Source organism: Vulpes lagopus, chromosome 23 (genome assembly GCF_018345385.1).
Source record: "Vulpes lagopus strain Blue_001 chromosome 23, ASM1834538v1, whole genome shotgun sequence".
Lineage (NCBI taxonomy): Eukaryota > Metazoa > Chordata > Mammalia > Carnivora > Canidae > Vulpes > Vulpes lagopus.
The window spans coordinates 36,468,439-36,482,536 of NC_054846.1; the positions used below are offsets into that span (position 1 = coordinate 36,468,439).

Consider the following 14,098-nt stretch of genomic DNA (forward strand, 5'->3'; position numbering starts at 1 on the left):
GCAGATTACTTCTATATGCTCTAATTTCCTCATGTATGAGAGAGGAATAACAATTACACCCATAGGATTGGTAAGACTAAATTGGTAATACATATAAGTAGCATAAAGCAGTGCCAGACAAGTAAATATGACAAAAATAAAGAGTAGTTTTTCCTTTTGTGATTATTGAAATATTATATATTGGAGACAGCATCCATTCAACTGATCTGCTTGGATAAACAAAACTCCCCTCGTAAAATATACTAATTGATGCTCACAAAGACATCTACTGTGTAGTCTTAATACCAAATACAGGATACTTTTATGAGTGAAGGGTTGTACTATTAGTAATTATAACCAGACAACAGTTAATAAACAGCGGTATATTTACCCTATTATTAGGCCATTCTATTAAAAAAAAAAACCATCACTCTGCATTCATTGACTTTCAATTAATATCCTTACAAATATTTACTCAAAATTTTAGCTATTACTGTCTATTCTACAGATTTGGATTACAGCATTCCCTTTGCAACCTTCAAAACATTCTTTTAATTGTAAATAGAATTGTTTCAAAAACGTACACTTGATAATATTTCTCTATGTTTAAATGCTTCAGTAGTTTCTCTTTTATTCAAACTCTTCACCATGGCCCTTGTGACCTGATATACTGTGTCAGTTCATGATCGATATTGTCATAAATTGCTTTCTGTCATTGTCATCATCAAAGCATCATCATCATCATAATCACTCATTTTCCATGTATGAAGTCTTGTGCTATTTTATGTGAGATTTCCTTTTTAATCCTGAAAAAAAGGCATCACGTTTTTTTGATACCCTACTCATGAAATGGAGAGCAAAAAGAGGTTGGACTATTTGCCTAATATACAACTTGTGAGACATAGAGTCAGATTTCAAAGTCTGATAGTCTGGGATGTCTGGGTGGCTCAGTGGTGGAGTCTCTGTCTTCAGCCCAGGGTGTGATCCTGGAGACCCAGGATCGAGTCCACGTCAGTCTCCCTGCATGGAGCCTGCTTCTCCTTCTGCCTGTGTCTCTGCCCCTCTCTCTCTCTGTCTCTCATGAATAAGTAAAAAAAATAATATTAAAAAAACAAAGGCTGATAGTCTGATATCAGAGACCTTGAGGTTGAACCTTAGCTTATATCATCTCCCCTAATGTGTTGATGAAAAGAAAAACAAGTAACTATGTAACTGCATGAATGCCTCTTGTGTATTCCTCCAGTTACATCTCAGACTAATTTCCTGGCATTCTCCTGCATCACACCAAACAATCTAGCCATTCTGGTCTCACTTTTCCATACGTGGAGTGCTTATTTTGCCTATGGGCTTTCATATACATTATTTTGCCTATGGGCTTTCATATACGTGGGACCCTCTTCCTAGAACATTGTTCCTGTTCCAGCTTACCTGGATATCTCACCATTGGTGAAGTGATAAATTTAAAGAGACTCATTCTGTTATTCTTTCATTATTTGTTCACTTTTGTTAGGTGCCCTGTTTTCTTCCTGCAGTCATGGTATTGACCACATTGTATTTTACACATCAATTTACACATATCAGTTTCCCACTAGATTGTAGGTACAATGAAAGCAAGTACAATGTCTCTCTTCTTTACAACCGATTTACTAGTGTGCTGGCATGTAAAAGACACTTCAGATCGCAAAGGAAAAATTGTACCAGATGGTGTTAAACAGTCGGGGAAGACTTTATTCAAGACTATTACATAGGTGGAGGAGGGGAATTGAACTTAACTCATGAAATACAGAATTGGAGATTTTTAAGAGCTGAGATAACTAGTGGGAAAAAAATACTGCAAGATGTTAGATAGAGGTGAGGTTGATGAATGTGATTAGGCCACCTGTGTTTGTTAATAGTGCTTATTGAAGTTAAGCTCCTACCTTCACAAGGAGACTCAGAGATAGAGGCACTACTTTCTTAATGATGACATCTCAAAGGGATGGTTTCCAAAGTCCTGGACAATCTGGGTTTTAAAACTGACAAAGGTTGGGAGAAAATTTATATATCAAAGGGGCAGAAAAAATAATTCACAATTATAATTTAAAGTAAATGCTCTAAGGAAAAAGGTCAAAGGCCTAGAGTAAGGGAAAGAAACCTTCCTAAAGTTTAGTCAAGCTGAGAGGAATTATAAGGCCACTTTGGGCAAGATCTATTTGTTGAATTAATGAATAATTAACCAGAAAATGGAACAGTCCATTATACAGTAAAACACTCTTGACATGTAGTGATTAAGAACTATAATATGCCTTTGTATTTATATAATTTAAATAAAGTGTTGAACAATACCCACATGACATTTGACTTTTTAGATATTTAATTGTTCTAATTACTTTTCCATGTTTTTTCTATTTTTCCCCATGTTTTTTTCTAATTCATAAAAAATAAACTAACATCATTATAATATGGTACTTCACAAGTAAAGTTTAATGTTTTAATTGAACATTTTAGTTTCCATTTACTGACTCTTCCAAGAAATTACTGATAGCGTTAAAGTACATTGTAAATAAATAACTCAATATAAACACGGTAGCTAGATAGAGCAGAAATAATAATTTTATTGCCTGCTAACTGAAGTTCTTGCGTATTTTAAATCGTGTTTAATGTTGCTTAAATTATTGTCGCTGTAAAGACATACATCCAATTTAATTAAACCTGTGTAATTTCAAAGAAGGTAAATTCAGTAGCTATATTTATATTCTCCAAAGCGTCATTGGATATGGTATTGATGTTTTCAAAATACATTTGCTTTCATTTCTATACATTTAGAATACTATGATTCACCTCATATATAAGACAACAGTTAAGTTAGCTAAATCTATCATATTGTACAGTCTCTAAGTTATGTTTTTTGTTTTTGTTTTCCCTTTCCAGCATTATCCTTGTCTGTCTCAAATTCAGACGCCCAATCATTGTGCATGTTTATGAAGGTTAATCCTAGACCTGAATTTCATTCACTGACCATAGGCATAGTTGAGTTTCTACAGTAATGAGTTCATTGGGCAGAAATTTTGCAAAGATATGGGGGGAGAAGGAGGGGCAAACATTATCTACATTTGAAAAGACCAAATTTACAAATCAGTACACTTTAATGCAATTTTTTTCTCCTTGACTAACTGGGAGTTTATTTGTATGCATTCTAAGTGGCAGTGCCATGGGAAACTAAGATTTTTGTCATTTTGGTTTAACACAGATTCACCCAGAAAGCACAAACTTGATTTTGCCTGAGAAGGACTACCAACAGAACCTGAACCGTGAGTACAGTTTTTTTTTTTTTTTTTTTGTGCTATTGAATTCTATGCTATATAACTGACCCAGTAATATGACATGGCTTATATTAAGATATGTAGTGAGAGTTTTGATTAAGCATAATTGTAGACTATAAGAAGTACAGAAAGTGAAAAGTGATACCTGTTTTATTGTTAGGTTTAAAAGAATTTCTGAAGTTAATGCTTAACTTTGAAGAAGGTAATACATTTGTGCTATTCATTGACATTCAGTTTAAAGCATACAGTTTATATAGTTTTGCTATTCCAATTTATCTGTGGTTGCTAAGCTATGTAAATAAGATCTCTTACAAATACATATCTTTTGTGTTATTTTGAATATAATTTATTTTTCATCTATTCTATGATCAACATCCCTGAGTGCTTCAAGCATATATTTAGCACCTCAGTTTGCTCTGGGTTTTTTCAAATGGAATCCATAGTTTGCTAAAGGTAAAAGCTTGTTGTGCCTTTCTTCCTTCTGTCATAGACCTGTCTTTCAGCTACTTACTAATTGTTGGCAGTTGGCATCTCTTCTCTCTGTTTGGCCTCTGATAAGTTGTCTTTAATAACCTGTTGTTTTGTTCTTGAACTTTGCCATGGTTGCAACTCTGGGGTATCAGAACTGTCAAAAATAAAAGTGAAAGAGCAAGAGGCACTGAGCTTATGAAAGTTAGAGAAGACATAAGGCCTGGTATTGATTGATGAATTTCCCACTGCAGATAGTTTTCACTTTATCCCATTTGCTGTCACAGTACACAGTACCTGAAATAATAAGGAGATTTTTTTTTCCCTCAGTAATGGACGATGGGGGCTGTTTGCTTTTTGAGAATCTGCTGCGGCCACATGCCGTGTGGCTTTATCTTTGAAAGTGAGGGTGAAACAAGCTTGCCTGGCTGCAGATAAGCGACTTAGAAGGAATCCTATTCAGATGTACCTGTCACTAATTTATCTGGAGGTTTTGTGATTCATACATACTGTTCTGTGTGCGATGGAGCATTAAATTGCTTTCCTCTGGGAGCAGGTCACATTCAGGGGTCATCAGACCTATGCTGTGGGACGGTGCATGCTTGATTCATATAGCTTCTTGCAACTGAATTTTTATCTATTAGAAAGCTGGTAATTTGAACATATGTTAGATGATCTCTCAGAACATTTCAACAGCAAGGGGAATGACAAAAATTGAACTGTGTATTAATATGCAAGTGTTTGTAACAAAAAATTAATCAACCCTTCTGTTGTTAGCACAGTCATTTATTCTGATGATTAAGTAGCTTAAATATATTTCCCAATAATGCTCTAGCTCTTGATTAATGCATTTCCATGGCTTCTTTATTTATTTAAGGAATATGTACTTAAGTGCATTAATTTTACTGGAAAGAAAAAAAAAAGCAGAGCTGATTTGAATCAGATCTTGCCAAAGAAAAAGCTTTAGAAAATAAAGATTTTTCCCATTTACAATATGGTTTTCTGCTGTGGAAATTTCACTTTATTACCCCATATATATTTTGTGAGAAAATGGCTTACCTTGGAAAATGAGACAGATACCAGTTCAAATTTGAAAAGCACATGAAAGAGATGCTTATTTTTACGTGTTAAAATTGTGCTGAGAAACTTTAGTACAGATCTTTTTGGATGTGGGATATTTAGAAAATGCAAAAACTCCTTTTTTTTATTATTTCCATTATGTGGTATATAAAACTAAAACCTAATATCTTCCCTTAGGTTTTAAAAATGCTTCATTTTGTGTAAATTAAGCCAATATATGGCAAAGAGGTAGTTAAGTGAAAGCAATCAGAGAAATCTTTTCAAAGTGTTTTTAGCATGCATGACAGCAGTTTTAATGGTGGGTAAAGTAACTATATAAACTTATATGTTCTCTCTCTCTCTCTTTTTTTTTTTTAATTTAACATTGTTCCTTAAACTCTCTGTTGCGACCCAAAACAAATGATCATTTCATGAAGTAACAAAAGGAAAACTCTTCCAACTGGATAAAAATGATGAATTTATGCTGCATTTATATGGTACAAGTTTTTGATATTTGTCCTACATGTGAAAATGTGGAACATTTAACACAAATCAGAATTTTCTTATTAATGAATTAAAGTATAAGTAGGGCATTACTGTAAGAACTTATTCTATCATCTATGCATAATTTATAGTATTTAAATAAGATGTTCATTACACTTCCCAATCTTCAAATTGTTGGACCCTGGCTCACGGGTGCCAACGTGTCCCGGTGGACGCCCCAGAGACTCAGACCCCAGACAGGCAGATGCAATTAGCAAGAGGGTTTATTGAACGTTTGCGCAAACGGGCTCTCCGCCTCCGAGGAGGAAGAGAGCCCCGATTAGCATTTACAGGTATCTTTTAAAGGTAAAAGAAAAAAAAAAAAAAAAACCCGCTTAAAGACAAAAGAACCGCGGGAGTCTCATAGCATTCAGGTTATGGATTTCTCAGGTCAACATGAGCCTATTCAGGGACATTCCAATCAGGGAGTGGGGGGAAATGGTTCTTATCACAAACAGAATGCTTTTTGTTGCTAAAACTTCAGGAAGGCACCTGGATGGGCTGCCTCTGGATTAGGGTTGATCCTACTTACAGGGGGAAGTTTCTTCAAAATTACATTGTGACTTTAAAACCTTATAAGGCCTCCCAATAAATAAGAGTGTGAAATAAATATATCTAATAAAATTATTTTAGGATTTCAACGTGTTCTGTTAAGCATTTCTCTGGTAAAAAAGAAAAAAGAAAAGCAGTTCATAAAACTAGGGGAAAAACACCAATTTACTACATGCAAAGTACATAAAATTAGGCATATTTCTGCTCTCTTCTTTCTATTTATTTTTTTCCTATTGAGGAGGAAACAAAAGTCTAAATTTGGAATTTTCAGTGTCTTTACATAAACCTATTATATATCTCACTAGGAGATATTTACTTTCTTTTTAAAGGAAAACTATTTAAAAACATAGATTAAATTCATATTTTTTTAGAGTAAATCAGAGAAAATGGTTTTGTTGGAGTCAGAGGATTTAAGTATTTTGTTGTAATGGTATTTTTAAACAGTTCTCTGTATCACAAAGTTTCTTCTGTTCTTTACATGAATAGATACCCACCTTTCAGACTCCGCTAAATTAAATTAAATGTCATTTTTTAAAAAGTCTTTTTAAAGCATCCAAGCTTGCCATCACTTCTTATGAACTTCTTTTTTTTTTTTACTTCATGGCATTTACATAATTGTAAGCATTTTATTTATATTTTATTATACAATAATAAATGTAAAGAGAAGAGAAAAAATTATTTCCTTGTTTTGTTTGTGTCTCTTACAACAGTTAAGCACAATATTTAGTGCCCAGCACAGTGCCTGAAATATAGCAAATAGTTAATAAAATTTGTTGAACCAGCGAGGTTAGATAATGAAAACCAAATCATTCTAGAAATGGGATCAGAAATGTAATGTATATCTTAAATACATTGTACCAAATGCTATATACTCGCCAGTTTATTTAAAAAATGATTGCAAATACTCATTGTATACAAATAGAGAAGTCAGCAAGTTTCAGACCTTAATAGCTTCCTCACTCCGCAACTAAAACCTACCAAACTTATTAAGTATTAAGTGCCATGACACACATAACTAGTATTGTCTAAGAGTAGTTACAAAACATTCTGTGGATGTCTTTTAAATAGTTTAAAGAAAAACAATAAAAAATATCTGGTTATTAAAAACCCCATTTATTTTATAAGCATTGATTGAGATGACTATGTCTGTATATATGAAACTGTGCAAAAAATCTATAGATTTACTCAATAAATTGTTAACTCTCACCATGAAATCAATATATAGTAAGGAAATTCGATGTCCACTTTCAAAAATACAGTAGGGCTTCAACTATAAAATAGAAGATGAAAAGGAGTGGACACAAGCTTCAAAGAAAGTTGAAGGAATACTTGGCATAAGGAATGGCATAAGGAAAGGCATGAAGAAGGTATTAGTAGGAATTAGTTGCTTATCGCTTATCATCTGAGCTATAGCTAGATGTATTATGTTATCTTTGGCTATGAATGGACATTTTATTTGAATGTAGATTAGAACAAGATTGTGGAAGATCCAACACTAGTTTGAGGAACTAGTGATTCTGTGGGCCTTTAGCTCTGTCCCTTGAACATGTCCAATCTCTTTTTCCTTTAGAAGCATAGAAAATAAAAGTGTGGTTATTTTGAATGACAGCTCATACAGAAAAATCTGGTACTAGGTACCACAGGATTTTCTTCTTGTATGTGATAAATACATACAGGCACATACATGCACTCCCACTTGTTTGTATGGTTTGCTTATGTGTAGGTGTATGTACTTAATCTGGCTTCACTTTACAAAATAAATTAGAGGAGGAATCATTATCAATATGTACAAAACTTCTAATGACTTTGACAAATACTCAATAAACTAATAAAGCAGGAAGCCTGAAATAAAATATCAGTGATAGAGGGCTTATCTCTCAGAGACACACTTGAGGAAAAACTCATGAGGATGATGACTCGTAAAATGCAAAAAAAAAGAGGAGGTCAAATATTTAATTAGACTTTCATGAACAAAAGAACAAGATGAGTGTAATCTATTAACTTCCTGAAATATATTCTTTATGCCATACACAATGAAACATGTAAATAGAAATTTTGTGATCATTCATTTTTTGATAACTGATGATAGTCTCTTTGAAATTAACAAAGAAATTTGGAAAATATTATACCAAATATCTTTTTTAAAGAATGAAAAAGCACATTTGCTTATTGAAAGTCCAAAGAGGGACGCCTGGGTGGCTCAGCAGTTAAGTGCTTGCCTTTGGCTCAGGGAGTGATCCTGGAGTCCTGGGATTGAGTCCCACATCAGGCTCCCTGCATGGAGCCTGCTTCTCCCTCTGCCTGTGTCTCTGCCTCTCTCTCTCTCTGTGTCTCATGAATAAATAAATAAAATCTTTAAAAAAAAATTTTTTTAAAGCCTAAAGAATTCTTACACTAACAGTTGGTGTTTAACCCAATACTTACTGAACTAATTTAATCAGATCACCCTTATTAAGGTCATGATCTTTCCATGATTCCATGTTGCCTAGCTCTAGTTTTAGAATATCATTATTTGAAAACATTTATACTAGGAAAAGTAAATGCAAACTGTTATTGTTTGGTGTTTTATGTATTACTTAAGAATTTTGGCATATTTCAGAGTGCAGTCATTCTCCTAAATTTTCATCTAGAATCTTTTTGCTTCAAGCTTTTAATTGTATAAACCAGCTAGATTAAATGTTGTGTATTGAAAAAAATAGGGATCAAGAATCATTTTTAGCTCAGACCTTGTTCCAAAGGTAACTGAAAATGTTTGTGTGAATTTTTTTTTAAAGATTTTATTTATTTATTCATGAGAGACCGAGAGAGAGAGAGAAAGAGAGAGAGAGAGGCAGAGGGAGAAGCAGGCTCCATGCAGGAAGTCCCATGTGGGACTCGATCCCGATACTCCAGGGTCACACCCTGAGCCAAAGGCAGGTGCCAAACAGCCGAGTCACCCAGGGATCCCCTGTTTGTGTGAAATTTTTATTGTTCTATTCACCTATTTGTGTATTATTAAATACTTGAAGTATGCTATTCATATGTTTATTATTGTAGATTAAGAGCGAGTTTTGAAATGTGTTAGTGTAACTCAGCCAAATGTATTCATTTTCAAGAGCATTTTAACTCCTCTAGATCCTCTTCCATTTCATCTTAGAATCAGCTAATATTCTTATGATATTTTGACTGAACTCATATTAAGGCTAAGAAGTCAGGAAGAATTCACATCCTTAAAATACTGAGTCTTCTCATCTTATGAAGGTGACATAGATCCTTTAATTTAGGCCTTGTTACTGTCTGAAGCAATTTGTAGTTTCCGTAATAGAAATCACACATATTTTGTTGGATTTATTCCTATTTAATGTTTATTGATGCTGTTATTAATCGTAACACTTTAATTTTTCATTTTCTACTCCGGTATATAGAAATACAATAAATTTTTTGCTGACCTTCTATCCTATGGACTTGCTAAATTCATTTATTACTCCATGTATTTTTTATACATTCCATAGGCTTTTATATATATAAAATATATATAATATATAATATATAAAATATAATCTGATTAAAATTGTTATGCCAACACTTGCATTTTCATTCTTCTTGTCCAATTTCATTAACTAGAGCTTCCATTACAATGTTGAATAGAAATGGTGAGAACTAATGGTCCTGGGTGACTCAGTTGGTTAATTGTCTAACTCTTGATTTCAGCTCAGGTCATGGTCTCAGGATCCTGGGATCAAGCCCCACATTGGGTTCCATGCTTGGTGGGGAGTCTGATTGAGGAGTCTTTCCCTCTCCCTCTGCCCCATCCCCTGCTAGTGCAGGTGCTCTCTTTAAAATAAATAAATCTTTTTTAAAACATGGTGAGAAGGGATCCCTGGGTGGCGCAGCGGTTTGGCGCCTGCTTTTGGCCCAGGGCGCAATCCTGGAGACCCGGGATCGAGTCCCACCTCGGGCTCCCGGTGCATGGAGCCTGCTTCTCCCTCTGCCTGTGTCTCTGCCTCTCTCTCTCTCTCTCTGTGACTATCATAAATAAATAAAAATTAGAAAAAAAAATAAAATAAAACATGGTGAGAACTGATTCTGTTATCATATTGTCTATGTTAAGAGACACACATTCAGTGTTTCTCTGCAAGTATTCTAGTTTTCATGTATACTCTTAATGGGATTAAGAAGGTTCTACTTTATTCCTAGATTTTTAAGAGTTGTTATTGCAAATGAGTGCTAGATTTTATATTTTTTCTGTATCTTTTGAGATGATCTTATTACTTGTCTTCTCTACACTTTTTACATATCAAATTGCATTAATTTCTGAATTCCAAACCAAACTTGCATTGCTGGAATATACTCCTGTTGGTCATCATATAGCATCTTTCATATATATAGCATGATTTACTTTGCTAATATTACATTAAAGATTTTATATTTATGTTTGTGAGAAATATTGTACTGTATTTTTATTTCTTTTCAGGTCTTTATCAAATTTGGTATAAAGACATGAGTTTGAAAGTGCTTTTCCCTTCTATTTTCTAAGTTTGTATATTATTTCTTCTTCAAATAATTGAATAGCTCCTGGGATTTTCTTTGTGGAAAAGTTTTGAATTGTAAATATAATTTTCTTAATGGATAAAGGGATGTTCATATTTTCTTTCTTACCCTATGTCAGTTATGGCAGTTTCTGTCCTTTAGAAAATTTGTCTATTGTTTTCTTAATTAGTGCATCTATTTACATAAAACTATTCAGAAAGTACTATTATGAATCTTTACTTTGGGTTGGATTTGTAATATTGTTCACTTCATTTCTGATAATGGTATTTTGAATTTACCCTCTTGTTATGAAACTGGGTAAGGATATATCAATTTTATCAGTCTTGTCAAAGAAAGCAGTTTTGACTTTGTTGATTTTTAAAATATTTTTCATTTTCAAATGTATTACTATCTGCTCCTATCACTAATTTTTTTTTCTTCTACTCTTTTTTATTTTTAAACTGATTCTTATTTTCTAACTTCTGAACATAGAAAATTAGGTCTTTTTTTATACTTTGTGTCTTTACTAGTAGAAAAATTTAAAATTATCCGTTTTTTTTCTATGTACCCCTTAAACTGTGTTCCACAGGTTTTGGCATGATCTGCTTTCTTTATCACAAAATCTGAAATAGTATCTAAGTTACTTTTTGATTCTTTCTTTGATCCATAGATTTTTACATATTTAATACTTAATTTCTTATTTGGAAATTTTCTATCCATCTTTTAAAATCAATTTTTAGTAAATAGCTTTGTGTCAAAACAGTATACTGTGTACATTATTTAATTATTGGAAATTTACTGGGAGTTATCCTGCAGCCTCCTCTAAAAATATTGTATCTTTCAATTTGGGGAGTAGCACTTTATAGGTGTCAATTAGTTTAAATGAGCTGATAATTTAGTTCATTGGCTTTTTTTTTTTTTTTTTTTTTTTGGTCTTCTTGCTCTCAATTACCAAAGCAGTGGTAAACTCTCCATACAAGTGTGGATTTGAGATTTATTTCTTCAATTCTGTAATTTTGTCTCATGTATTTCTAAACCTTGCTCTTAAGTATGTATATAACTAGGTTTGTTATATCTTCCTGATGGACTGACTCCTTTTATCACTGTGAAATAATATTCTTGATATCTGGTAATACTCTTTGTCTTGGTATCTATTTTGTTTGGCTACAATTTTTTATCATATTAAGTAAATACTAAATAATCATGGCATTAACTGAAATAATAAGTATTACAATAAATGTTAAATATAAATTAGTATATTTATTAAAATGTTTCCCAGTGTGTGATTGAAAAATTTTAATACTCAGCCATAATAACTGAATAAAAAATGCTGTTCACACATTTATTTTATGTGAAAAGACATTTGAAAACTTACAAAATGAAAATTAAATCGTGATTTGCATATAATATTTAAATGAGAGACCTTAAGACCTGGGTAAATAATTAAAACCCCAGTATGGTAATTGGAAGTTAATAGGGACATTAGTGGTCAATGTTCCACTTTACACATGGAAAAATTAATACTGTGAGAAGCTGAAAACTAGTCCCAAATCACAAATGTTGCTAAGGTCTAGAATACCAATGTTCTTTGTTCTATAAGTTACTGATACTCATGAATAAGGTCCTTGTGGGGATATCCAAAACTTAAAGAAAGAAATAAAGGTATCAAAATTTTAATGATGATAGGAACATGAAAAAAATCAATGTTGTATTATTCTTAACCAAATGCCTTAATCTTTATCCATCATTTTTCTCAGCTACAAAAATGATCATAATTCATAAAGAAAAATATATCTTTATTTTCCTTCAAGCTTAGGAAAGGACAAAAGAGTGTGGTTCCAATTTCAATGTCACTGCCCATGAATAAAATATTCTCAAGAGTAAATGAGTGTGTTTACCTGTATAATGGAAAGGTGAGAGGAGAATAGCAGAGTAAATACCATTCATGCTAAAATAAATGCCAAAATATTCTTTGGGGAGAGTAGTCTTACTTTTATAGTCATATATAGAGAAGGAAAAACAACCATTTAGCCAACGTTTCTATTCTTGCATGTGTACTCCCAATGGGATTATACTTATTGTGAGTACATTAGAGGATGACTCCCATGCCTTTTAATAATTTTTAAAGTACATGTTAAAATGCCCATTATATTTCTTGCTTTAAAGGGATTAGTAAAATGTTAATTAATCATGAATGCATAGACAAAAAAATATCAGGGACAGTTTCTTGGCAGAAAACAAATGAGTTGAAATGCCCTCTTTAGCAGTGCATTAGGAATGTGACAATTAAGATATAGTTAAGCCCTTTGGATATAGATGCTTTTAGTCATTTATTTTCCCTAACAATAAGTAACAGAGACAAAGCCTTTAGTACCTGAGTATAAATATGATTTTCAACTTCTTGAACACCAAGACATTCTTTTAAAATTCTATTTGCTGCTAATTCCTTTTGTTGACTGTATTGTTCATGATGATAAATTTAAAATACTGAGAGATGCTCACTGGAATAAAAGGTCATAGCAGTTTGTTAAAGATGCTTTGCCAAGACTCTATGCTTAGTACCTTAGTAAAATGTCCAGAATCAACTCATGTTCTCAGGGTTTTTTTCCTAACTCTGTAGTGTATCTTAAGATCATTTACACAGGAAGTAAATGGAATTTCCTTTGACATTTGGTTGTCATGTTTCCTTCGTGAATTGTGGAAGTTTCTTTAATCTAGACTACCTATATTATTAAATATTATTCTCTTCTAAATAAAACTGAAAATCAAACAGTGTTTAGCAGGTCAAGTAGTAAATTTGTCCATTTAAATCTCATTTATACTTCTATTGTCAATATGTAGTGTTCTAATTCAGAAAAATACACTGCTAATTCAATAATGTTAAGAATCGGTGACTTATCCTTTTGAAGAAGTACCTTGACAATTATCTTTCTTTATTGCCTTCAGATCTTGCTATAAATGTGCTGAATGAATTATGAGGCTTCCCTCATGCTGTGTTCTCCTATCTTTCTAGAATGTTACATGCATTACTATTATACTTAGCATTTAGCTAGAGATGTTCCTGTTTCCTGTCATTCTTTTAGTACTTAGTCTAATTTTTTAATGACTGAACTTAGAAGTTATCCTTTCTGGTAGACTTCCCTGGACTACTGAGCTATGGTTGTTCCTATTGCACCATGAGGTTTTTTTTTTTTTTTTTTTGCAAAATAATATATTTCAGACTATAGAAAATGCCCATTATGTCTTTCTTCTTTGAAATATTTTATGTTTTTTTAATAAATTAATTTTTATTGGTGTTCAATTTACCAACATATAGAATAACACCCAGTGCTCATCCCTTCAAGTGTCCCCCTCAGTGCCCGTTACCCATTCACCCCCACCCCCTGCCCTCCTCCCCTTCCGCCAGCCCTAGTTTGTTTCCCAGAGTTAGGAGTCTTTATGTTTTGTCTCCCTTCCTGATATTTCCCACACATTTCTTCTCCCTTCCTTTATATTCCCTTTCACTATTATTTATATTCCCCAAATGAATGAGAACATACACTGTTTGTCCTTCTCCGATTGACTTACTGCACTCAGCATAATACCCTCCAGTTCCATCCACGTTGAAGCAAATGGTGGGTATTTGTCGTTTCTAATGGCTGAGTAATATTCCATTGTATACATAAACCACATCTTCTTTATCCATT

The 14,098-nt window shown here is 32.9% G+C and overlaps 1 protein-coding gene across 1 annotated transcript in view; it reads left to right on the forward strand.

Annotated features, from left to right (window-relative positions):
- The window catches only part of MGAT4C (MGAT4 family member C), a 401,472-nt gene that overhangs the window by 72,093 nt on the left and 315,281 nt on the right, over positions 1–14,098 (forward strand). Inside the window, exon 2 of the mRNA XM_041738643.1 lies at positions 3,209–3,269. The gene's annotated coding sequence lies outside the window, so the exon portion shown is untranslated. The remainder of the gene's footprint in view (positions 1–3,208; positions 3,270–14,098) is intronic.